The sequence below is a fragment of the Zonotrichia leucophrys genome, chromosome 4A, assembly GCF_028769735.1.
Source record: "Zonotrichia leucophrys gambelii isolate GWCS_2022_RI chromosome 4A, RI_Zleu_2.0, whole genome shotgun sequence".
Classification (NCBI taxonomy): Eukaryota; Metazoa; Chordata; class Aves; order Passeriformes; family Passerellidae; genus Zonotrichia; species Zonotrichia leucophrys.
Window position 1 is genome coordinate 4840198 of NC_088174.1, and position 27017 is coordinate 4867214.

A 27017-nucleotide genomic window follows, 5' to 3' on the forward strand; every position below is an offset into this window, starting at 1 on the left:
AGGGTGTTTGAAAGGATATTTGGGTCTCTGATGTCCCCAGCTTTTCCCTGCAGTGAACTCCCACTCTAGTCATCGTGCATCTCCTTGGGTAAACACTGCACACTGTACCTGTGATGTGTCCCAGTGAGGTGCTGCAGCCTGGCAGTGTGGCTTGCTTGGATGCTGATGCCTTTTTTGAACTTCTGAAGTTTTTCCAATATAAATAAACCTCGGGACTGATGGCTCACCAGGCTAACGTTCAAAACTGTAAATGCTTTGGTTGCTCCTTTTGTTAGTTTGGCTGGAGGCAATTTCTGAGCAAGCTGGGTATTAAAACTCAGTGCTGTTGCTTCTCAGGCTCCATGCGCTGATATCTGCTATTGCACCTCTCTTCTGGCTGGAGCCTCCTCACTCTCAATCCAGTGGTTCTGAACTCCAGACATCCATGGGGTCATGGTAGGTGCTCAGTAGCTGGTTGTTGGTGGGGAAAAACTGCAGAGTGGTGGGTGATACAAAAATGTTGGGAGCTGCTGTGTTGGGCAGCCTGGAGACCAAGTTCAGAGAAGCCTGGGGTGGAAGGTTTGGCATCTGCCAGAGACTGTAGCAAATTTATTTGTAGCCAAGAGTTTGTAGGGAGTACAGAATCAGGCATTACCTGTAGGCACACAGTTTGTGGTGATTGGGATGGCACTGTAGCAGAACCTGTGAGCAGCAGGTGAGCAGCATTTACACAATGAGCCATGGAGTGCTGACCAATCACCAAAGGGAGCAGAGGGCACACAGGTGCAATGCATCAACATGAGGGTATAAAAGATTGGGCTGAAGAAGAAGAAGGGCAGTTGCATGCAGCCTTCTGAGGGGAGATTATGGTACTCTGTGTGGGCAGATGCCTGAAGCCTTCTGACGTGGTAAGGTGTTATTTTGTATGGGGATACTTAAAGCTTTTTGAAATTGCATTTTGATACTCTGTATTGTAGCCATCTCAACTGTGGCATGTGCTGTGGCACTTACCCTTTACAGATTTTGGACATGTGTATGAAATTTCCTTCTTAGAGAAGCTTTCGCCACTTTCCAAATTTTTAACTTGTTCAAAATTTTCAGTTTATGGTCTGTAGAGGAGCTGTTCGCTGTACTGAGTATGGTTCCTACTGTGTGTAAGAAAAGTGTTTGCAAGGCCCAGGAGGGATTATCTCCCTGCCTGTTGTTTACCCAGGGTGTTCTGGCTTCTTCCAGTGCTGCTCTTGCCATTGCTCCCTGCAGGAGTCCAGGTGCTTGCCTTAGGGGTTGGCCAGTGCAGAGCTTCAGTGCGTGAAGTGCGCAAGGGAATCTCCATCCACCTCCATCGCTCTCCAGAAGGCTGAAATAATTGTGCTGACATTGCTTTTCACACTGTACAGAACAGAGCCCTTTCCTCCCACTTGTAAGAGTTTTTACATGTGACTTGCAGGATGAGCTGACAATAGACATATGAATTGTTTACATGATGTATGAATTGTTTACTTACCTGCCACAAACCAACCATGATCTTTTTGCAGCTTGGTAACAGCAGCGCACAAGCCATTTATTGGAAGATGAATTAGTCTTCAGGCACTATATGAGTGCAGTAAAAGAATAATTATAAAGAGATGTCAGATGTTGAGTGTCAGCAGTAGAGCATGAGAATTTTCTAACATGAAGGCTGAGGTCAGTATTCTGGGATTTCTGAGCAGAGATAGCCACAATATTTACAGGACCCCTGCAAGTGGGTACAGTTTCATCCTGCCAGGCCTCCATCTCTTTTTCGTCTGCTTGGTTTTATTTTTTTTTTCCAAAGTAGCCATTTAAACTCGTGCTGTTATTTTTATAAGTCCCAGTAGGGTCAGCCTGCTGGAAGCTCTTGACTGTGCCTGCTGTCTCTTGGGTTGTTGCTTGCTTTGTGTGCATGGACACGTCCACCACCTGGGAGCTCTGAGTTTCAGAAGGTTTTAGAGTTGTTGTTCCTCAGGTATCACATTGCAATACACTTGGAAACATGTTTCTGAAAGTTGGGAATAGTTATAGTCAGGTTTCTGACTTCCAAAGTTCTTTTTATTTATTTTTTTCTTTTTTTAAACCCCCCACTCTAATGATGTCTGTGTTTCTTACAGTTTACGTTTATTTGTTATGCATTTAAAGTCTTTGAGAAAGGTTGATTTGCAGTGCAGTCTAATTAGAATACATACGTTTGGTGGAATATGCAGTTTAATACAATTGTGGTGTGGATTTTGGGTCTTGCAGTTTTTTGCAGACATCTTGAATAATTCGTCTTTCTGTGGTGTGACACTTCCCAATATGATGGCTTCCTTACGTGCAAGTATTTTTTAGAATGAAGTCTCATATTACAATAAATAAATAAAAAAAACTACCCATGATAGCATGTGCATAATTTTTAGTGGCAGACCTGGTATCTGCCACTAAAAGGTATGACCCTGCTGACCTGAGTTTCTCACACCAAAGCACTCTGTTGTACAAGATGGAATAACTCAAATGACCATTTGATCTTATGAATTTAATAGGCAGTCATTTCCCCTGAATTTAAACTTGGTTGGCCCATCAGGTCTTGTAGTTTTAAGAAGTAATAGTGCCTGTACACAGAATATTTCAATTGAGTGTGCTGCAGAGGGCTGCCTTCTTTCAGGACAGATCCTTGTACTGATGTGCTGGTAGTCACTGTGCTGTGTTTGCATGCTAATCAATGAGCTCAGGAAGCATTAAACTCGAGAAATCCTCAGCTATCTTCTGGAGAACAAATTTGATCTTTGATACTCAGGGGAGAAACTTCGGGAGCATAAAGCCTTAAGTGTCTCTGCCTAGCATTTTGATTGCTACTTAGACGTGTTTTGTAGGTCTGGTGTTAAAAGCCTTTCTTTAAGATATGCAATGCTTAATAAAGAGAATTTTGAATTAACTCACTGTAGTATTTTTGCACAAAGCTGCATGGCCTGGAAGCAGTGAAACATGCATTGCCCTTGTTTCATCAGGGGATAATGTTTTAATAGCCCCTCTGTACTAGCACTACAGGAAAGAATTTGCTTTGCTGTGATGTGTTCTTGCATTAGTGATGAGTATTTGCTGGTTTTGTGTTAAGGGTATCTTCCCTTTCAGACTATTTTTCAGGAATGAAGTTACAGGATGCTTAACTTTTCATCATAGTAATTTATTTTGGCTTTGTGTGTTCAGGCTAAAATATCCCCACTGCTAACAGTGATGGAGGCAGGTATTGATCAGGTTAATTTTGGAGTCTCCATGGCCTTGGAGAATCAAAGGTGCTAACAGGTTGCTGTGTGACGCAGAGGCTTAACAAGGTTCAGGGCCTCACACCAGTTTGTCCTGCTCAGAAAAGCATCTTATCTATGGCAACAACTGCTACTGAGAAAAAACTGGGGATTTTTAATAGGGTAAATCTCCCTGTTAAATCTCTCTCTGTTGTGCAGATTTCTGAGTTTCAAATGCCAGCTGTTAGGGAGGCAAAAGCTTGATGTGGGCTGGACTTATTGGCATTGTTATTGTTGTATCTGTGCTGTGACATGGTGAAGGACAAACCAGAGTATCCCAAGGCACTCAGGAGAGGAGATGAGGAGAAGCAAAGAGACAATATGTGGCATTCAGCCAGTGTCCAGCCTGCTGGCCCCAGCCCTCGGTCCGTGGCCCCAGATGCTACAGCCAGTCTAAGACCTGCAGAACTCACCACAGCTTTGGGCTGTGTGACTCATTGGATTTCAGTGCCTCAGCTTCTGGCTGTGCAGAAGGGATATCCTTGCTGTGTAAACCAAGGTGCAACATGGCACCTGCTGCTGGGGCCAGTGGGAACAGTGCCACTAACCTGACTCTCCTGCTGAGACCAGAGAGGGACACCATGCTCCTGGGGGGTACCAGACCCTCCTCGCCTGCTGGAGACAGTGGCTGGTGCTGTATGGGATTTGGGGGGCAGTGTCCAGTGTGCCCCACGTCTGGCTGGGATCCCGATGGGGGTGCCAGTGACAGGGGTGAGCATTCAGGCTGGGATGCTCGTGGAGGTGCCAGTGCCAGGGGTGAGCAGTCGGGCTGAGTGTCAGGGGCTTGCTTGGATGCCCAGCACAGCAGTGAAGGTGTGTCAGGCCGCACTCCCAGTCCCTGATGGAGGTATTCCTGCTAGCTGCCCCTTCACTTTCTGACTCCTGGGCTGCTCTCCCTCCCCAGCCCCGGACAGGGCTCCTGCCTGGGTTTCTTGGCCACCTGCAGAAGGGTGAGAGCCGGGAGCGAAGCTGCGGGCGCTCGCATCCTCAACAGGCACATGCGAGCAATGTGCCTTTAAGACTAGCAGGAGAGCAATAGTATCTCCCTCCCTCCTGTTAATTGTAGCATGTTTTCAGCCATGCTTCCCAGTCACATTCGCAGGCTGTGAGCGGGAGCAGCGCTGCCGCTCTCCAGCCGGTGCCAGCGGGCAGCGCCGTGCCCGGAGCCGGGCGGGTGATGGGGCAGCGCCCGGGGCCGCAGAGCGCCGAGCCACGAGCAGCAGCCTGACCCTGCTGGGCTCGCACATCCCTCCTGCTCCTCTCGTGTCCTGCACCTGCCCGGCCGTGGCCTCCAGCCGCAGGGTCGCACACCCCTGAGCACCCACCCTGCGGGGCTCCTGCGGGAGCTCCGAGCGGTGCTCGGCTGGAGCTGGGGATCTGCAGCGGGTGATGCAGTGTGGTGCCTGCCTGGGGATGCTGGGGGCTGCTCTGGGAATGCCTGGCTCCCCGAGCGCAAAGTGACTGCAACTAACACGAGCTTGGGACTACTTCTGGGAAGATGCCCTGCGTGCCTCCGGTCATTCCTCTCCGGCCTCAGCGCAGAATATTTGGAGTAGCTAGCCTTCTTCTGTCGAGGGGGGACAAAGGCAGAGGCCTCCAGAGGGTTAAGAGCATCTGCTTTTACGCCAAGTGTTTGAGCAGGAAATAATCTGCAGAGATACATGTGCAGCAATTCAACTGCTGCTGCTCTGCCAGGCTGCCGCCGCTGCAGTTGGGGCTGGGAGAGGAGCCGTGCTGCTCACAGAAGATGCTTTCTTGGTGTGTCCGGAGCTCCAGGCATGGCAGCAGAGCCCCGGCTGTCTGAGCTGGGGTAAATGTCTCCAGCCAAGAGGAATTATGTTGGCTTGCTTTCTCTGTCGGCTCACGGAGGTAGGTGCTGCTGCCTGTGCAATATGCCGTGATCTGTTCTAGGGGATACAGTGTTCTCCTTGGTCTGGGGTATACAATTTTTAAAAATTGTCCATGGGAACAGGGCTTAATTTGTAATCTATAATGCCAGACAGAAAATACGTGTGTGATTTCTTTGTGTGCAGCAGGGAGGAGAGGGCACAGTATGCCTGAGTGATACCTTTTCTGACTGGCAATAAAGTTGTTGCACTTAATTGGAACAAACTACCCTGTGTCTCAGTAAAATACACCTGGGAGCTTTTACTTCTTCCTGCTATATGACCTTTCCATGAGGTTGGCTGCAGTATGCTGGGTTATGCTCTGGTTCAGAAAGTGGGACACAGTGCACTCTACAGGTCCCTTCATTCTGCTCCTGTGGACGTGGGGAGGACAGAGGGCACCCACGCAGGGAGGGAAAATGCTGCTGATAGGGAGCTGGTGTTTTTTTGAGGAGTGAAATTACACTAAGAGGAAGAAAAAGGGTGATGATCTTCCCTGAGGAAGAGGGAATGTTGAGGTCCTTAAGGGTTGATCTTGATGTTCGGAAGTAGAGAAGGAAATTTGTTTTAGAAGCAGCTGTGTATGAGTCTGGGATTTGTATTTTGCTTTCCCAGCCCTGTGGAGAGGAGTTTTGTTCAACTCTAACTACTTTACCACCCTGAACCTTTGCTTGAGGATTTTTGTACCAGTACCTGGGAGAAAAAAATCAGTCAGTGCCATCAAATTTACTTAGGCTTGTTTTGAAAGTTGCCTTCTTGAGAAATCCCTAACAAAATCAGCAGCAGCTAATACTGTTACCTTCTCACCATCAGGGCATGCTCTTTCTGGTTTGTCTTGAGACCTCCAGTGGGAGTTTTATTCTGTAAAGATTCAGCTGAAGGAAATTTTCCAGTTTTCTGGAAAAGCAGAGTGTTGGGTATTGGATACCTCTGATTTTGTTGGCCTGGTTGACCCACATATGTAGGTTTGCTTGTTGGCTCCTGAGTGCAGACCTGAGCAGAAAAGGAAGGGGCTGCCTGGATTACACACCTGCATCACATGGAGAGTGGTTTGTGTTTGCTCCTGGCCTTGCAGAGCTATTGATACAGCACAGCCAACGGTGCCATTGCTGTGGAACAGTTTCAGAAGTGTTTCTGTGGCACCCTGGCAGAACAAATGTGTCATTTATGATTGCACTCATCAGGAGAAAGAGCAGCACTGTCATCTGCACTGTGAATCTCTTTAGTCACTTTTCTTTTCTTTGCTCAGGTAGCAACACATTCCTAACTGGAACGTGTGGCTACCTGAGCATTTTTGTCAGAGCGTTTGTAATTGCCTCCTCAGTTTCCCCAGGGCTGCTGTGCTGTTTGACTCAGCACTGACATATCTCATAGTGGAGTCTGGAGTAGAATCCCCCTGCCTTTTTTTCTTCCTTTTTTTTTTTTTTTTTCTCCTGTAATTTGGGCCCAAATGCAGTCAAGAACACATTTCCTTCTCTTTTTGCTAGAACAGGACACTTGTGTGTCCCCCTCTGGGATCCTGTTGAGAAAACCTCTCTGCTCTGCAAGCCCTCTGTGATGGAGGAGTAGAAGTGGGTCTGGTGGATTTGTTGTTGTGCATGAATGGAGATTCATGCAGGGATGGAGGCTGTGATGATACCTGGGAAGCAGCTGCTCTCTCTGTCCCGAGAAAGAGGATCCGTTCTTACCCACACACCAGGTGATATCCAGTGCTCCGTAGCAACTCTTATTTCTCCCACAAAGAGGAGGAAAATCTCCTGGCTTCACTTGGAGTGGTGAAAACACAAATGTACGAACATTCAGTGGAGTCTCACCAGTGTGGAATTGGTATAAGGTCATCTGAATGACTTCTGTCTAAAACAGTGCTTATAAAAGGTGGTGGGCATTAAGTAACACCATTGTCTGTGCAGGAAACATTAGAAAAGAATATGTATTAGTCATCCCATTTACTGCTGTTTGCACACAGACAGAATGGTGATTAGAACTGCCTGAATCAAAGCAAAATGGTTCTTAAACAAGATTTCAAAATTGGATTGGGCACTTGCTGGCCAGCAATTATTTCGGTCATCATTGTGCCTCTATTCCAGCAAGTGTCTTTTGTAAAAGGTCCTTCTACAAGAACAGCAAAATGTTGGGGCATATTTCCATTTGTGTTCTGAAGAAGTGGATGGGAATATCTTCCTTACTACCTTACTTGTATCTGCTTAGGAAATCAAACCAGTGGTATTTGAACCACTGATTATTTCTGATCAGCCTTTCTGGTCAGCACTAAAGTTCTGCATTAAACTCTAACTATGTGGAAGTTGAGAGTTATTTGTTAGGGTTAATAATGGTAACTTAAAAGATTATAATTTATTAAATGGGAACTGGACAGTGTTTTGTGTCACACATGCTGTTCTGATCACCTTCCCCTGACAGTGACATTCTGCCCACCCTGGAGACTGAGGGCAGGGACTCCCTCTGTGCCCCTCTGCAACAAGGGGCTAAATTTGATGTTCTTATGGGCCCAGTGCTGACCTGGCAGCAGAGATGCTGGGATCTCTGCAGGTTTGCCCTTTGGGAGGCAATGCCTGCCCTTATCCATGAGGTGCTGTGGCTGCCCGGCCATGCTGGAATAGCTGGTGAGTCATGAGCTGCTCATCAGTCACAGGTGGCCAGGAGATGGGTAACAGACAGGCCAAAGAAATAACTGTTTGCCAGGGAGTGATTCCCTGGTTTCTGCAGGGATTTAAACAAGGGCCTGTCTTTAGGTACCTGCACTATTTCAGCAACCATTGCATTTTTATGGTTTGTGTGCTGCTTGTAAACCAGCTACAGGTGAGTAAAGCCTGTGGTCCAGAAACTGTTGAGTTGGAGATAAAACTGTTCCTTTCTGAGGGTGCCTGGAGTGTCTTTAAGAGACTGCATTTGAAATCTATCTGGCTTTGTACCACTTATAAAATGCATTCACGGTAGGTGGTGGCATCAGTCTCCTCTTAGTGAATGCAGATATTTATATTATGCAAAAGGTTTTCTCACTTTGCTAGATTCAGATGATGACTGGAGATCATTCTTGTTAGATAAAAAACTGAGTCTGACTTTAGAGGTGAATTCAAAGAGCAATTTCTATTTAATATATATAGCAACAAATAGGAACAAAGCTGCTTAAGGAGTACTTTAATGATGAATCATTATATTGCTCTCACCAGTCTGAAAGGCAATAAAAGTAAAAATGGAGTGCTAGGATGTAGTTGCTTAGAAAATGTACAGAAAGGGATCTCTATTGTTGAGTGGGTTTTACAACACATCAAAGAAATGTTTTGAGGTCCAAAATTATCAAGTGTCTTTCCACTTCAAAGATGAGGCAGCTGCTATCTATTGTTTATTGTTCCAGAAGGTCATTTTCTTTAGTTGTGACTAACCAAATTTAATAATTTATTGCTTTTTAAAAAATCCTGATTCCCCCACCCCCAGATCAGGACAGATGCTGTCATAATGCTCCTTCAATGCTGTAATTTTTATTACCAATCCTAATTAAATGCTGTAACTTCTGAAAATCAGATTAATTTGAACCATCAGCCCAGTGTAAATGCTGCTATCATCAGAGATCATAAAATGTTCAAGGCACCATAATTCTACTACATAGCTGTAGTGGCAAGTGTCCAAGGATCTGGCTACCTTTGTTCAGCTGACATGGGCTGAGATGTGAGCACTCCTGAGCAGTGCAGCATGAATAGGAATGATACATTCCTCAGCTGGTGAATTGCACATTCTAGCCATAAGTCAACAAACATTAGAGAAATGGCATCACCCCCCCATCACTGTGATGCTCCTCCTGTGCTATAAATATTGTATGAATTCTGCACAATCAATAAAGGGGAAAATAGAGGTGGGAGGTGGCTGCACAGCAAAGCTGCACTTTAGTGGTGAGCCAGGACATGATACAGAGCAGCCCCACTGCCAGCCAAGGTTTTTCCATCCTTGGGCCACAGTCCATGAATTCAAGTTGCACAGTGACTACTTCAGCTAATTTGCTCTACAGCCAGGACACGCTCTGATCACCACTTTGGTCTTCTGGACAGCAGGACACGTTCTGGTTCCTTTATGACCAATTGGTTCCTTTATTACTAATTTCTGTATTTTGTTTTTTTTTTTCCTCCACCAATATTAGGTAAGAAGTAATATATTTTGATTCCAGCTCAAGCAGTGGCAAAGTTGTTCTCTTTACTCTGTCCCAGCTTTATTTGTTAGGTGTGACAGTGTGGAAGATCTCCGTGGTCACTACAGATATAATTACCTGGCTCTGACAGAGACAAGAGCATTAATCTGACACTGCAAGCATTGGCGTTGGAGCTTTGTGTTTAGATTTTCTCTGCAGCAGAGAAAAAAGCCCTATGAGGGAACCACTACCCTGTCTACAGCAAGATGAGATGAATTGCAGGCTGGAAATGCCCAGTCCTTTCCAGTCCCATGGATGGAGCCTGCATGGCTGGCTCAGGGCTGGGTGAGATGAACCCCCCACAACAGCAGCTGCTCTCAGGCCACATTCAGCAAACCACCAGCCCTACCTGGGGTGCTCCAGGCTCCTTTGGTGGAGGATCTGGCCCTGCAGGTTGAGCTCTGCCTTGCTGAGTTGAGTGTGTTTGTCAGTGCCTGTGATGGAGTGGGGCTGTGGAGTGTGTGCTGCTCTTTGCTCCTGAGCATCCCAAGAGCTGGTGTTGTTCTGTTTCTGCTCACTGGAACCCAATACTGCCGCTTGATTCCATATCTTTGATTGGCACTGCTGGTCATGCTTCCTGTTCAATAGCAGTTTTAGCTACCAGACTTGTATGTTCCAGGCTTTATGGTGAAACCAAAGAGGCAAATCTGTGTCAGTTACAGACTGACAATTCATGTTTGTGTCAGTGGGTGTTGTGGATCTTCTGCTCCTGCCCACTTCCCAAGACCTTGACTGTGTGCAGGCAGTTACTGCTGCAGAGAGAAGACCAGCAGAGTGGGATTTGTGCCATAAAGAATTTTATGTTTGAGATTTACCCAGCAGGCTTGTTTCAGCTGAAATGTGGAATTCTGAGTGTGCTTTCATGCCAAGAATTGCAGCATTTGACCACAATTTTTCTTTTTGTGACATTCAGGAAGCTCTGGGCAGACACATGATTTTAGAACAGCTATTGCTTACAAAGGGACACATAATAAAATGCAGAAGCATATTAATTATCTGGACTTTAATATATATAGTGGTTTTCACACAGTTATTGTGGACATTATTTGGAAGACTGTAATATTAATGTTTCTGATGGGGGCTATCTTTGTGCTTCTATTGAACCTCTTACAGTTATGGATTAAATTTAATACATGCTCCCTTTGAAAAAGCCTGATTTTTTTTTTTTAATATATTTTATGGTACCCAGTGCTATGTACTCAGCTTACAACAATGAAATAGCTGAATGCTGGAATAAATGTACCAAACAGCTCTCTTGTCTTGATAACTTAACTGCTTTTAAATGTTAATCATCTCATTCTCTGTTTTCTAAACCTGTGTGCAAATAGAAAACCTAATGTAAGTAAGTAGGTCTGAGCACTGTAGTGTGAATATGGCAAATATTCTGTGGCATTCCTCAGTTCTGCAATTATTGCACAATCCTTGGGATCATCCTGGTGACACAGGCTGTAGGACATTTCACCCAGCAACTTCTCCTTGCCTTTCAGAAGAATATTCAGGCTTATTTAAAGAGTACAGATAACTGATTCTCAAAGGTATCCTCAGGGTGGTTGTGTTGGTGAGTAATTATTTCTGGAGATTTATAAAATAATAAATCCAATCTGTTTATTTTCTTGTTCCATAAGTTGAATCATCTTCATCCTTTGTTTGCTTAATTAAGGAGCCTGCTGGTAATGCAAATCATTTCCCATGATGTGGACAAATCATTCCTCAGCCTTCTTTTTGCTGAAGAGATCATTTAATTAAAACCCTTTCCATGCAATCTGTTTTCAGGCACTTAAATTCTGTGCATTTCTCTGTGTTTTTCAGCATCTTTTTGAGCTGTGGGCATTAGAGGTGGCTTCTCTGGGACAGCAGAATCCCAGATTTTACTAATATTCTCACTAGCACCATACACAGAAACATGACATTTCTAACCTTTCCTCTCTTCAAACATCCAAAAGTGTCAGTAGATCCTGTAGCTCCAGTTTGGCCCTGGGACCTTGTGTTCCATTTTTCTGCTCTGACTGCCATGTATATTTTCAATTCTCCAAATTTCAATGTAACAGTTCCCCCTTCTGTAAGTGGGGTAGATTCTTCCCCACTGCATTCTTTGATCCTAGACAAGTAGACTTGTGGTTTTCTCTGTTACAGTGTCTGATCTCTGATAAGGCTGGGCACAAGGAGAGGACTGAGTTGTTTGACTGTGCTTGTCTAAGTTTGGCAATATTTATCACTTAAAACCAGTTCTGAGTTGCGTTGGGCTGTCAGAGTTGTCTCTGTAGGCCCAGTTAAAAGCACTTCCATTCACTGATGGTGCCTCATTAAAATTACATCTTGTCAATTATCAGTGATCTTTAAAATGTGCTGTAGTAATTTCAGGTAATGATATTCTTACAGTCAGTGTGTGATGTGTCACTGAGCTGTTTGCAAAAAACAAGTTTGCAGTGCTGGCACAGCTGCTAGTCCCTCCACCCCATCCCCCTTTATTAAATAGATGAACAAGTGTCAGGATTATTCCAAAGGCTGCTGGAGGCTCCCATCACATGCAGGCTCAGGAGGCCCTGCAGTCACAATGATTTCTGCTGCTTTCAGGTTCAGCTTCCTGCTGGCCACTGGGTGATGGTTTCCCGGAGAGACTGATCAGGTTGCTGTTGAGGTATTCATAAAATCCATGACAGAGATAAAGCAAATTACAAAATTGGTTTTTGAGCACTCTTGTTTTGCCATACTTTTCATTGGTTCGGAGGCTTCTGCTGGTGTTTAAATACATTTTGTTTGTTTGCTCCTTAGGAGTTCAGTCCTCTAGCAATTGCTCTGTGATGCTGCTTTGGGTCTCATGTCCAGGTGACCACTTACAAACGCTGCACTAATATTTGGGGCCCATCCAAAATGCTCCTGTCCAGCTCCTTGCCTCATCTGTGTCTTTTCCTTGGCCTGATCATCTTTTTCCCTTGTTCTGCCCTTGACGTTCTTCCCTTCTAGCAGGGATACAGAGTAAAATCTTCCTCTTCCAATCACTGGGCTGTTTTCTATTTCCTATCCCCTCAGTGCTCACCCTGGTATTTATTATTTATTTAGCACCCCTTGACCTCATCTCTGAGGCTCTATGATTCCACCTTGATTACTTCCTCTCTTTTTTTGCCACCTTCATTTTTTTCACAGTTTTTTCTTGAGCAGTCCATTTGTTTCCTTGACACTAACAATTACTGACAGCCTGGTATCCTGTCTCCAACAGTGGCAAATAGCAGATGCTTAGAGAATAATGTAAAAAGCAGGGTGAGGATATAATAATCCTAATATATCCTGGCAGCAGTGATCAACGTCACGTCTGCCTGGCTGTTGGGAATGTGTTTAAGCACAGCCCAGTGGGGGCTGTGCCTAACACCATGTGGGTGAGGAAAGGACAATTTTACAAGATGGCAAATTTTCTTGAGTAACTGCCTCCTTCCAAAAGTGCTGGCCTTTCCTCGTGCTGCTGCTTTGCTTAGCTTAGCACAAACAGCCACACTCTTGTTTCTGAGCCAGTGCTGAGGTTTATTCACAGGACTCCTTGTACCTGATGGAGTAGGAGCTTGTGTTCTCTCCCTTCTGCCTCCTTGAGATGGTTGCAGTGTGGCAAGATGAAGGGAAAAGTCCTTGTGTTTGGTTATGAGCCCTCATGTGATTGTGCTGCTTGACAGATTCCTGTGGTGTTCAAGCTGATTGCAATAAAATCTGATAAGTGTGATGCTGAAAATCTGTGAAAATCATGGCCACACAGGGAAGAGAGAGACATAAAGGAGTAGGAGAAGTTATGTGGAATGTTTGTGGGGGTTTTCTCTCTGTATCTTCATGGTTGCTTTGGGGTTCATTCTTTATTTACAGATTTTCTCCAGTATTCCTTCAAATCTGAAACAAGGTCTGAACTGTGTGAAGAAGGTAGAAAAATGCACTTCAATTTTACAAATGCTGGGTTTGAAGTTGCATCTAAAAATACCTCTTAGTATATAGAATATATTATCCAGGATACTGAGCAGCTGAGTGATGCTGCAGGAGTTACAACTTTAGCTCCTAGTCCTTCTGATGCTTCCTCTGTTACTATCACTGCTCCACAACACCACTTAAACTTATGAAGAAGGTAAAGAAGAAGGACCAGCCTCTGCTTTACAACCCCCATCTTGATTTAGATATATTACTATAGTCTAAAACCTTAAACTCCAAGTTTTTTACCATGTGATATTATACAATTCTCTTCAAATTGCATGCCTGAAATCTTAGCTTCCAAAATTGAATGATAGAACTTTCTCCATGGCCTCAGGTCAAATGCAGTGTTCTCTTGGGGGTCAGTGTCTGTCAGCACAGAAAGTCTAAATGCTCAGCAACCAGGGTTCCAGCACTGCAGCATCCAGCACCATAGTTTGATTTATCCTCACCTGATAGAATTAGTTTCCGGATCTTATTTTCTTCACGTATTTTATTTTTTGTTATTACTTTGCTCGTTATCCACAAAATTTGAGTCCTTGGAACTTCTTTAGGATCACATGTGAAGAACCAAAGGGAAGTTGACATGACTGATCATCAGCACCCAGCTCTTTGTTTGACCTCGTCAGTAAGGAAAAGGGTTCTTCTGGCCATTGAGGTGAGGCCACAAGTCCCCACAGCTCTAAGTGCTCCAGTGCTTGGTTTGTGACTGTTGAATAAGACTGGGCACCGTTCTTCCTGTCTGATTTCTCCCCTCTCCTTGCAGAAGCAGAGGAGTCCTCTGGTGTGCCAAGTGATGCCTGCAGTGGCTGCAGAGGATGTTCAGAACAGGGTGAGGCACACAGTGTGCCTTTCCCAGATGGAGCTTTCCAACTTTGTGCAAAGTTGTGCGTGCCAGAGCTCAGGAGTGTGCACATATGCAAATGATCTCGTTAGGAATTCAGGGCAGAAAGGCACAGAGCTCCTTTGCTGCCACAGGGAGCTGTATCCAGAGATTCAGGGTGGAAATATGCCTCCTGATACATGTTTTAGTTCTGTATAAATCATCTGTAAGTGTGGCTCACTCTATTCATTTAGCTGGTGACACTGTTATTTAGGAGTGATACGAAACAGTCACAAAGTAATAAGGACTGCCTGAGAAGAAAATATGTGCTAAAGCTCTTAGGTGTAATGCTAATTTAAATAAAACATGGGCTGTGTTGGGGCTGAAGAATATTTCTTCTAGAAATCCTAATAATATTTAAGCCATGGATGCTTAAAAGTTGGTTGGTGGGTTTTTTTCCCAAAATGAAGATGCCATGATTATTTAAGAATGTTTTAGACTCCTTTTTAGGTTGAGTGGATTCATTTTGTTCTTAAAATAATATTTTATTGGTATCTTAGCAGTAGGGACACCTGTGCTTATCTAATGTATGCAAATGCAGCCCAGCAGCCTTTACCCCTAAACAGGATGGAAAGCACAGAGAAGCACTGCTCATCATACTGCCAAGTCAGACCATGCTTCAAGTTAGGCTGATATCACTTTAATGATTGGTAATGCAGATAGGGTGCAGAGAAAAAGAATGTGAGTCTTTGTAGAAGCTGAATAAAAAGAAACGTTGCAAAAATAAATCTCCAAATTCTACATTAAGCCGAATTATAAATATGCTAAGGGTAATAGACATTTTACCTAGGAGGTGTTTATTGCCCCCACTCTCTCTTTCTCTGGAATTTATTCACTGTGGGGGCAGGCTGTAAAATCCTTTGCTGAATTGATAACCTTGTGCTACTTGCAAACAAAATTTGGTTAAATCGGAGTTATTGCTGCTATCTCACAGTGCAGATGCTTTCTAGTTGTGGTGTAAAAATTAGAACAAACAAGTCTTACTGTCTTGAAGTATCCATTTATAAATATTAAAAGATAGGTCTGCATTTTTTAATGTGAGATTCTTGGAATTTGGGTTGGAGCATGGATATGATAAGAGGATGTTATGCTGACAGTAGAGGAACACTCCTGGTGCAGGAAGCTCCCTGAGCAGCTGCAGTGAGAGCTGCAGGTTGTGCCCTGGGTGGGGAGATGGCCAGAGCCCCAGACAAGGGGCTGGAACCAGCACTGACCCTTCACCTGACAAAGGACACCTCTGCTGCTGGCTGGGGGTGGCCAGGCACCCTGAGACCCTGCTGGTGAGCAGCAGCAAGACCCCAGATTGAATGTCACCTTGGGATGGGTGCTTGGTGTGAGGGCAGAAAAGCAGAGGGATTCCTCTGCTGGGGTCCCTCCTTGGATGCACCAGTTCCAGCTGTTATCATATCCTGCATCACGATTGATTTAAATTATCCCAGGTATTTGGGGCTCTTTTATGGACACCTGGGGTCGAGCCAGTGAGGGAAACCTGTCTGTGTGTGTGGGGTGTGCAGGGAGAGAAGCAGGGACCTGGTGGGTGTCTGGAGGGCTTTTGGTCCCAGCAGGGACAGTCTGGGTTCGTTCCACTGTGACCCCAGCAGTGGCACCTGAAGGGTCAGACAGACCCTGACTCCATCAGGTCATGGGAGTTCTTGGTAAAGTCCTCAGCCTGAGGAACAGCATTTTTTTTTCAAAGTAAGATGAAATGATTTAGTCTGTGGTGAGCCCTGAAAGTAATAGGTGCCATTAACTGGAGATTTAAACTTTGTCCCTGTCTGCTGCTGGCTGCAGATTTTATGATAGTTCTCTTTTTATTTCTCCAATTTGTGTTGTATGGTTTGGGTTGCTTTAGCCTGTCAAAGTAGGCTGGAGACACTTGGACTTCCAAGTAATTTTCTGAAGAGTTGCAATGGATAAGGTAGGGCTTCCCCCTGGCTCCTTCATTGGTGTCAGGGCAAATATTATGTCTGCCTGCAGAACTTGAGTGAAGTCTCCTGTGGGCTGGGAAACAGAAGGTGCGAATACTTTGTTAATGATGCTAATTTGGGAGGAGAGATAGCCAGCAGGGCACGGTTCTCCCTGCTGAAGCAGTAAGCACCGTGTGCTGCAGGAATCTCTTCTGTTGTGGTTTGGGCTGCCTGGGCTCAGGTGTCTCTATCTGTCCTCACAGCTCAGAAATCATGGTTTTAAAAATTCATAGTTTTTTAAAATGTTTATCTGAGTAGGAGAAGATGACTTACAGTGATTGTTTTATTGTTTTGCTATGTAAGCTCTTCAGTAAATGCATATGATCATGGAACCACAGAATTAGTTAGGTCAGAAAAGACCTCCAAGATCATCAAGTCAAATATTTAATGATCACCACCTTGTCAGCTAGACCATGGAACTAAGTGCCAAGTCCAGTCATTTCCTGAACATCTTCAGGGATGGTGGCTCCACCTCCTCCCTGGGCAGCCCCTTCCAACAACCCCTTCTATGAAGGAATTCTTCCTGATGTTCAACCTGAACATGCCCTGATGTATCTTGAGGCCACTTCCTCTTGTCCTGTTGCTGATTGCCTGGGAGAAGAGGCCAACCTTCACCTGCTTGCAACTTCCACAGAGTAGTAGAGAGTGAGAAGGTCACTCTGAGCCTCCTTTGTCCAGGCCAACCCAGCTCCCTCAGCTGCTCCCCATCACAATTGTGTTCCAGACCCTTCCCCAGCTCCATTCCCTTCTCTGGACACGCTCCAGCCCCTCAATGTGTTTCTTGTCATGAGGAGCCCAGAGCTGGACCCAGGATTTGAGGAGTGGCCTCAGCAGTGCCCAGGCAGGGGACAGTCACTGTCCTGGTCCTGCTGCCCCACCATGGCTGGGACAGGCCAGGTGCCCTTGGCCTCTTGCCCACCTGGGCACACCTGGCTCCTGTTGAGCTGCTGGTGAGCAGCACCCCCAGGGCCTTTCCCACCAGGCCCTTTCCAGCCCCTCTGCCCAGCCTGGAGCTGCAGGGCTTGGTGTGACCCAGGGCAGGGCCTGGCTGGGCCTCAGCCCATGGAGCCAGCCTGGCCAGATCCCTGTGCAGAGCCTTCCTGCCCTGCAGCACAGCACTCCCACCAAACTGGGGTCACCTGGCTGAGGTGCCCTCAAAGGCCTCGTTCAGGGCACCCATGGAGTTGTACCCAATGCTAGGCCAAGAGTGACCCAGCTGAAGGATGGGTGTGTGCAGCAGGGACAGAGGCAATTTTGCTCTTGTCCTAGGCAATGAAAAGGTGCCAGGACACAGATAAGCAGACTGAGGGAATTCCTATTTTTGTTCATAAGTGGAATCATACATTTTGGATTTATTTTCTAACCAGATATTTTTAAACCTATCCAAACTTTAGGGTGTTGTTTCTACAGTAAGCTGCTTAACATTGCCACTCTTCCTGAGGGTACAAGGTGTTTAACTCCCTAGGTTTTAATAAATTTCCAAATACAAATCTCTATAGGTATTTTCACATTTTTAAAATATCTCTATTTTTACAAAATATTAGGAAAGCTCATATTTCACTAATCAATACAAATTTCAGCATTGACATCTAACTCATGTAGTGGCTTGCAGAGCGATGTAAAATGACTGCATTAATCTCACAGGGTGTTTACTGCTTCCACAGTACTGACATTTTTTAGGGAAAAAGTGACCTGTGTCTCATGCTCTGCAGCCAAGCTCATTATTCTGGTGGCAGGTCTTGGGGAGTCTCTGCATTTCCTTCAGGTCTGCTGCCTGTTGGATGGTACTTGGGTACAGGCTTTTCTGAATGAAATTTCCTGACCAGGGAGGTCCATCACAAGCATCCTTTGGCTGTAGCAGGGGCACACATAAACTGGCATGATGGAAAACTGAACCTATTTCATGTTTCTGTGTTTCACTTTCCTGAGCTTCCCCTGACAGGGATGAAGCCAAAAGAAATGCAATCACCTGCCTGTAAGAGAAACAAATACTTAAATTTTTGTGGAATGCTTTCCAATGGATCTCTTTTTAAAACTTTACAAGCTTGTGGCTTTAATTCTCTGTCATCTGACTATCAGCTGTGGTTGAAGGAAGAGCTAACTCCAGATCCTAAATGAAGGACGCTCAGTATATCTGTCATAAACAAGCAAAGAAACAACCCCCAATCTCTTCTTAGTCTCTAAGAAGTGTTGCTCTACAGCTGCATCAGTATTTTATTGTATATTCTATGTTCTGGGCTATTCCAACAGATAATTTTGTTCAGGAAATGACTACCAGCCATATCACTGCCCCAAGCAATGATGAATTCACAACCCTTTATAGAGTTTGTAAGTGAGTTTGCCATGTCGTCTGACATTGATGCAGAACACTGCATCTCCCAGAGACGAGGCAAAAGCTCACTGGAAACACTTTGTGAATAATAATTATAGAGCTATATTCACCTCTGATTTCTTTTTGAGATTTCTGTGAGAAAAGTGGATACTGAGATAGAATTTTCTCTTTTGCTCTGTGTCGCTCAGGGACTTTTTTTGCTTCTGGCTGATTGAGGAAAAATGAGAAAATGCTGAAATTGAACACTAGACTTCCTAATAGTATGAAAAGCATCCTAAGGGGCTTGGATATATGTCATAATGGCAGTAGTTTCTTGGGTGATTGTTAGCTAAGAGGTCAAGCTTGAAAATCTTGATATCATTTTCTACGATAGTTCAGTTTTGTCAGGATGACAGATTTTGGAGTGGAGATGAAATATAAGAAATGAGGGGTTTATTTTGTAAAGATGATAGAAACAGGTAGCTCTTTTTGTACAACAGACTCTGTAATCCTTTTCTTGTTTTGCTCAAATGTGGATGCTGACTCTGGAAAAGATGAAGATCCAAGGACAAAATATTGCCTGGAGCAGTCAATGTCATCTTTTATAATAGCTGTGCTGCCCTGCTATATAAAAATGCTTTGCAATGGCAGTGTTGGGGCACGTGTAATTCTGGAAATGCATTCAGCTTTTAGTGTCTTCTAAGGCAAAATTGCCTGTTAACAATTGCTTCACTATCAGGAAAGCTTCTGAGAGTACCCTGTGTTTACAGATTCAGTAATCTGTTTTCTGGAGTTTGGGGCAGTTGCTGCTCAGGGTAGAGTTCTGCGGAGACAGAGGGTTGAATTTGGGATGGTGTGGTTCATTTCTGTGTAATCTCTGAGGCCTGACATAGAATATAACAACTCTAGATTAAACATTTTCCCAAGTTAGTGACTTTTATGTGCATGGTGATTGTAAGCAAACAGGGAAGGATATTAAAAAGAGAAGTTTTATAAGCATATTGCAAATAAAAATGACATAATATTTACATAGCTACATCCTGTTAAATGCCTTTGGAATATCATGTAACAACATCTCTCCAAATACCAATTACTGTTTCACTGTAACTGCAGCGGTTGAGGTGGGCTCTGAGTCTCAAACTGCTGGAAAGTTCCTTATGTCAAGACACTGGGTCTTTCAGAATAAATATTTCACTGCTCAGGTTTACCCTGAGTGATTGTCAACAGCACTGAATAAATGTGTGAAATCCCAGGAGCTGTGTGCAGTATCATACCCAGGAAAGGTCCCTGGCAGCTGTGAGAACCCTGCTGGCAATCAGCAAGGGGTTGCATCCTCAGGAGCCACAGTCTCCCACGCTGTATGTGAGGAGGAGGAAGGAAAGAGAGGTGCTGACCCTCAGTGCAGGAACTTCTCCAGCTTGCTGCTGAATATCTGCCAGAACTGAGTGGAGGAAAGTCTCCTTTGTCTCAAATTTGCTGAAAATGTCCCTCAAAGCAGCTTTAGCCCACACTGCCCCTCATTCAAAAGAAAGATGATAACTTTGTTTTCTGTCTTCTCGTTGCACTCCGGGAAACACACAAATGCTGCCAGAATGTGAGTGGGTATCATTTTCTGAATGTGCAATAGTCTTTTTTTCCTGAGAGGCTTTATTTTATGATTTAATTATTGTATGACAAGGGTTTGTTTGAAAAAGAAGAAGGCAATTTAATTGGATTTTCTATTTTACAGGCAGGATCTAAAGAACTACTGGAAGGTGTTTTTCATAATGTTTACAACTCTCTTTTTATAACACATATTGACACGTATTTCATGGCTAACACAGATGTATGTAGGGAAATAGTACATATTTATAGGCTAAGCCTATAGTTTAAGGCAAATAAGCAGGCCTTGCCTTTAGTAGAATATTTTCCTGCATTTCTGATTTTAAATAGTGTGGATAATGGTGTCTTTGCTATCCAAAGAGTGTATGGTTATGACTCATGGTGTCATAAATACTACGGCTATTACAGTGAGCATCCAAGTGAAATTACACAAAATTATATATTTGCCAGGGTTCTTTTCTCTAACGGCCAAACTTCAAAATAGAAAGCTTTATTATTCATTTTGATGCGTCTGAACTACTGAATGTTCTTGCTGGCCCACTAGACAGTTTAATAGGGCTCCTGAACATCATCAATAATTCATGCATCTCTTAAACAGGGATGTGGTACTTGTTGTTCAACCATAATCTGAGTGTATTAAATTGTGGGCTGCTATAGGATGGTCAGGGACATGATCAGTGCTGGGCCTAGGCCTTACAGGTGTGCAGAGTTCTTTGGATCTTGTGGATTTAAACTCCCTTTGTGGTGCTCCTAAACAGGGAGTTCTCCTCTTTGCCCTCCCCACAAGTGTTGCTTTTCCTGAAAGGGAGGCAGCTTTAGCTGTGGTTAATGTCCTTCAGTGCAGTTTGGATATGTAAATAATGTAAATAATCCCCTGAGTATGACTCTCAGTGCTGGCTGGACCAAAGAGAGGGAAATGAGGTCCAGGTGGAGGGGTGGGGAGGAAGCCCAGGCTGGGGTCCATGAAGGTTCAGGTGGCATTAGCAAAAGGGAAAGTTAAACTGGAATGGATTGTTTCAGTTCAAGACAGAACTGAAAATCCAATGATTATGGTAGGATGTGTTAGTTGGTATTTATGAACAAATCTAATGGGATGTGATTTTTTTTTTTGAAGGATGTCTTTGACTTCAGTGTTTTTTTCTTACATGTCACACACATCACACACACTGTGACATCCCTTGTTGTGCTAAATACCATACCCAGAGAGAAGCTTTTACAATCAAAGAGAATGAGAAGGCCAAGGGTGAGTACAAGCAAGGCTATCCCAGGGGCCTGTCATCTTGCCATGCCTCAGGGAGGTCTGCTGGTAACATGGGCTGGCTTTGATCTCCTTTTGCCACTGCAGAACTGAGACACACACACAACATGCCTGGGATGAGCACCTTGGTAGAGCTGAGAAATCCCCCAGTTCTCTGCGTAGCAATCCAGGCTTTTTCTGTGAGAACCTTCCTTCTGCAGACCTGTCACCCTTGAGCCATGCTCATGTCTCAACAGGAGTTGAGTAAGAAGTTACAAAGAGCTCAGAAATTAAAGGTGTATTGTCTTGTGCAGATATTTCTTAGAAACTGTTGGCAGTGTTATTTTCGAATAAGAATTTGTTGCACAAGGAGGAGTAACTTGTCAGACAAGTGCAAGAAAACAGTACATATAACCATTCAAGTGAAAGTATTACTGTAGGTGGAATGAGTCTAAAGCCAAGACCTTCTTCTTCTTCCCTTTTTGAACTTTTTGTCCTTTATCATGCTTCTAAGAAAAATCTCACACTGACTTGTTGAGTTCTGCATTGCTCTCTGAATAAGGGTCAAAGTGTGCCTCTCTTTGTTTAGGATGCAGAAGACTGTGAAGAACTCCATGGCCATGCAGCTTTCATGAGTGAAGCTACAAAACCCAGGCAAAAATGAGCTGCGCTGGTTTGAAAATAGCTTTTTTGCAGCTGACTTAGGGGCTGGTAATGCAGCACAGGGTTGTGTGATGTCTGTGTTGAGCCGGGGAGCAGGAGGAGGCTGCTCAGCTCTGTCCCAGCCTGACATTGCTTAAAGCTGGGGGAATGCAATTCACTGCGTTCTGGCTCAGTGTGCCTGATGCCTTATACAGAGAGTTTCTAAGAAAAATGGGCTAGAGCTCCCATTTTTCTATCCAGACTGCAATGAGGTTAATCCTAACAACGTGCAGCTCTTCCTGGAAATAGGTTTTGGGTGGTGGAGGTGTTTGAAAAGAAAGATAATTCTTCTTCACTTGCTTTTGGCCATAATGGAAGCATTTAGATCTCAACACTTCTCTTTAACTGCTGCCTTTCAGTGAACCTTTTCCTCTGTCAGGGTGAAGTGTTTGGGTCAAATGAAAATTCTGGCTCTGTGGTGAACTAGCAGATGATGGCAGTGGTGATTATCAGTCATCTTGTACCTCTGCCTTGCAGTGATGGCTGCTGGAAAAGGGCTGGTGGCTCCACACAAGGGTTACTGTGCTTGTTCATCTGGGACACACAGCCTGAGCAAACCCAGTTTCTCAACAGGCTGCCAGCAGGGCATCTGAGATCACAGCTCCTGAGCCACGCTGGAGAGGGGAAGCTGGAACTGTCTGAGCATTTGAACACGTTTTAAGGTGTTTGATTCTGACCTGGGAGGGCTGAGTCTCGCTGATTATGGCTGAGCTCTGAGCACTGCTGCCTCCTTTGCCCATTGCCTGCCTGGAGCTGCTGCTTATGCAGTGTTACAGGTTGTCCTGCTTCTGCCCAAACTGCTCATCACCAATAAAACAGCTCTGAAACGTGACAGGATGAAACCATTTCATAAGGAATTCTTCTATTCCTATTTTCCTCCTCTCATTGCTATGACAAGTGCTGGAGTTCCTCCAGACTGTCAGTGGGCTACAGCCTGGGACCCTCTTTCAAAATCTGTTTTCTGCTTTATTTCTTAGTGTCATGTTTTGTTTCCATGGAAACTCCCCAGCCTAACTCAAGTTATAATGCTGTCAGGTGCATGAACAATGCTGTCATTAAAGAGCATCCTCAGCTCTGGATGTTTGCTCATCATGTGTCCTGCCAGACACTCAGTATGGTGTCAGGAGAGGCCACATGGTCACCAACACTTGATGGGAGCCTGAAGGCTTTGGAAGAGCTGCTGAAGCCAGTTGTTGCACCCCTGGAGAGGAGTTTCCTTTGGCTGGTGTTCCTTAAAGCTGTTGTGCCCACAGCAATTCTGCTCATAGGAAAGGAGGGATATTTTGCCATTTTCAAAAGAACACAGCTTGGGCTGTGTGTAAAATCCTGTCTGCAAAATTCATATTGAAGAGAATAGATTTACAACAGCAGCAAAAGAAGTTAAACAGAAAAGATGTTGTTTCCAGGAAAATCAGGTTAACTAAAAACTGCACCTTGGAGGGAAGGGCTGACTTCTATCACTGAGCATGGAAGTGTGTGAGGCAATTTTTGTTTGCTGTGATGAAGAAGAGTGGCTGATTAGATCAATATTTCTCATTCTGTTTGCACCCTGGAATCTGCTCATGGCAATATCTTCCTTCTTTCAGCCCCAATCCTACTGTTTTCTTTGAAGAACATCAGTGTAAGAAAAAAAGCTTACTTTTGTGGAGGCAAAAGTACCCAAATAACAGTTTTCCCTTTCCCCTGAGAAATTTTACAGATGCAGTTATATTGGGAACCCCATTTTCTAAGTGCCACATTAGCAGGACAAAACACAGTGCACAAGAAAATTTGCAACCCTTTAAGGAAGAGTCATTAGACTGTGAGATAAAATGTGGCTCTGCATCTCTAAAAATAATATATTTGCATCTCTATAAGAACTTCAATTTTGGTAGCCAGGAATAGTCTAGGCATCTTCATTGTAATTATTAAGAATTACTAGCTTGCACAATTACTGCTTTGAGAGAGATGTGAATGTACATGGTATTTTAGAGGACAGGGAGAAGTGAAGAATTTATTGCTATTTAAAAAGCTGAAGTTTACTTGTTTGCTGGCAAACAGTACAGGAATTCAGGAGCTGTCAAGGTGGAGAAGGCTGCAGGGTCATCTCGTTTGGTGTCTCTAATGGATGATAAGATGTTCAGAGGAAGGGGAAAACCTTGTCTCAGCAGAGGGGAGAGAATTTCTCCATCAAGTGAAGAGGGAGGAGAGCAGAGATGCAGAACACTTTTTTTTAATGGCTGTTACTTTACATTTGAAAAACCCTAAAAGAAAATCATCAGTTTGGAAAGAGATCAGTGTCAGGAAGTTCTTTCACATAAATCTGCAGCTACTCTGCTTTAGGAACACAACATTTTGGTCTCAGAAACTCCTTTTTATGTTGTCAGTCACACAGCCGTAGCCTGAGGACTGCCACAGAGCCCCCTGGACTCAAGGAAAGGGACTCATCATTCATTGTGGCTTGTATCATGTTCAAATAGCAGAATTAGGCCCCCATGGCCTGCATTCTGGAAGGTGGGAGCAGCAGGAGTTTCTGCAGTGTGGAGTGGGGTGATCAGACCATGGATTTGCTGATTTTCTGCTTGTATGATGCAAGAACAGTAGTCTTTTCTGGAACTGTTGAAAATGCCCACAACTCTGCATCTCAGAATGGGCTTCACATCCCAAGTAAAAGTGGTTTCCATTTTCTAGTTTGTAAATCTGTATCTGTGCACTGTCCTTCCACAGCAGGATGGAACCTCTCCATTCAGCGCTGCAGATCAGCTCTGCTGGCTTTTTGTTTCTCGTTAGCTTATTGCAATGATTAAAATAGATGAGATAGGATGTACTTTGTGCATGAACACTGCCAGAAACTGGCAGCCCTCCACAGGGCTGTACTAACAGGTGCAGATACTCCTTGTCAGCACAAAGGTGGCAGCTCACCGTTCCTCTCTGCTTCTCGCATGGTTGGGGTGGGAATGCTCCTGCTGGCTCCTGGTGCACACCAGCGTTTTGACCTCCATAAGCACCTCCTGCTGCAGGATGCTGCTGGAATAAGCTCTTAGCATGCCTGTCTTCTGCTCCTCGAAAAGGCCCATTTTTCACAGCACATTTTCTTTTGAAGTCTGATTCAAAGCCCATTGTAATTGGTGTAGTATCCTATGCATTCTAATGCAGCCAAATCAATGGTCATGCATTTAGGAACGAAGAAAATTGCTTGCATCTGCAGGGTGGGAGGATTCAGTCTTAGAGTGCCATGATGTTTGAAAGGGTCTGGGATGTCAGGCTGAAACCCAGGCACGTGTGAGCTCCAGCTTTGTGAGACTGGATGTGGCCCTTGGCTGTACCTGTGGGGGAGGCATTGCTGCTCACGTGCACCCTGCTGATGGCACCTGCTCAGACATTCGGCCCCTCTCTGATGGCAACACGCTTCAAAAAAGGATTATAGAAATTCGTGAAGGGCTTAGCAAAGTTCTGCAAAAATGACTGGGTGTCTGTAAAACATTCATTTTTAACGAGAGGCTCAGTCTAGTTAAAATAAGGTTAAGAGGATACTTATTGGAACTGTATAAACACTGCAGCAGGAGATTTATGGCTGCAGGAGGCTTTTTAAACTAATAGGCAAAAGTGGAACTATATAAATCAGTGGTTGGAAACTAAAATTAAGCCAGTACATGTTGGAAGAAGTGTAACCCTGAAAAAAATCCTACATAAGGACAGAGTGGGTCTTTATCACTAGAAGTCCTTAGGAATATATCCATTTTGAAGGTCAGCGCATTACTGACTTCCAGGGTAGCTGCAGGAGACTCTGATTAAAGATTTCTGGGTTATACTATGTGTAAGACCTCATTAAATATTTAGACTCTCTACTCTTGGCCTTAAAATCGAAGCGCTTGGCAGTCACTGATGTGAGGGAGCTTTGGAGAAAATCCTTCCAAAGTTTTAGATTGAATATTGGGAAAAAGATCTCTTCACAGAAGGAGCTGTCAAGCACTTGAAAAGGCTGTCTGGGGAAGTGGTAGAGTGTCCCTGGAATCCTTAGATATGGCACCTGGGTGTGTGGTTCCATGGTGGGCTTGGCAGTGCTGGATTTATGTTGGACTTGATGGTTGCAGAGGGCTCATCACACTGTTAGGTGATAATTTCCATAAGGATCCAGACTCTACCAGCCAGGATTGCTCCAGAATCCAATGATTTTTTAAAAATTATTTTTCTTTGCTGTTCTGATTTATTATTTTTGTTAATAATGTTAAACTGATATTTCTTAGCATATATCTTTGCTGGAGAAGTTTTAGATGTAATGTTTTTAACTATGTATAAAATTATCTCACTGATGCTTATGAATGTTTTATCCCAAGTGCAAAATCTGTAGCTAAATATTCTGGGCAAGTAATGAAACTGTCTTTAAAGAAACCCTTTGAAATGTACATATTAAGTAAGTGAAGAAAGGAAGAATCAATGAATTTTTTTTTCATTCACAACTTTCAGCTGCAGGGATCTTAGATGTTGCTCATGGATTTAATAGGCTTAAAGTTACAAAGAAGGTTTCTTTTTCTCAGATTTTACTTTCCTTTAAACAACTGTCATCAGATTTACAAGTCACTGTGTGTGTTGCAAACAGGATTTTAGATTAAGATCAGAGTTTTGAGATTACAACTAATTTGTTTGTTTTTAATACAGCATTTATTAAGGTAAAACTGAATAAGTGCATCAATGCCCTTTGAGAAGCACTCTCCAAGTCAGAGTTCTGTCAATACCATGCTCAGCTAAAGCATCACCCCTGTAAGAGCCTCCTCCCAGCTCCTCACAGACAGATTTCTGCCCAGGACCATGTGGCATCAGTTTGTGTCGTGCATCTTCCTTAATTGCTTGTAAATTACATGCTTTGGAAAGCAGAAAGTGATTTTGATTTTTGAAATACAATACTCACGAGGCAGACTTGCCTTGAGAAGGAGTAGGCTGAATTCTTGCCTTGGAGATTTTTAAATTCACTAAAAAACTTAAGCTTCAGCAGAAGCAAAGGGTGTGGGTCAGTTCAGCAGTGTCACAAAATACAAAC

At 44.1% G+C, this 27017-nt stretch overlaps 1 protein-coding gene across 3 annotated transcripts in view; it reads left to right on the forward strand.

Moving 5' to 3' along the window:
* The first annotated feature begins 866 nt into the window (after positions 1-866).
* Positions 867-27017, forward strand: part of HTR2C (5-hydroxytryptamine receptor 2C) — a 220992-nt gene continuing 194841 nt past the window's right edge. For 2 of the 3 annotated variants that reach the window (XM_064713218.1, XM_064713222.1), the window contains exon 1: positions 4370-5141. The gene's annotated coding sequence lies outside the window, so the exon portion shown is untranslated. Of the gene's footprint in view, positions 888-4369; positions 5142-27017 lie in introns of those variants that run through there. The other variant, XM_064713220.1, reaches the window with a different exon arrangement.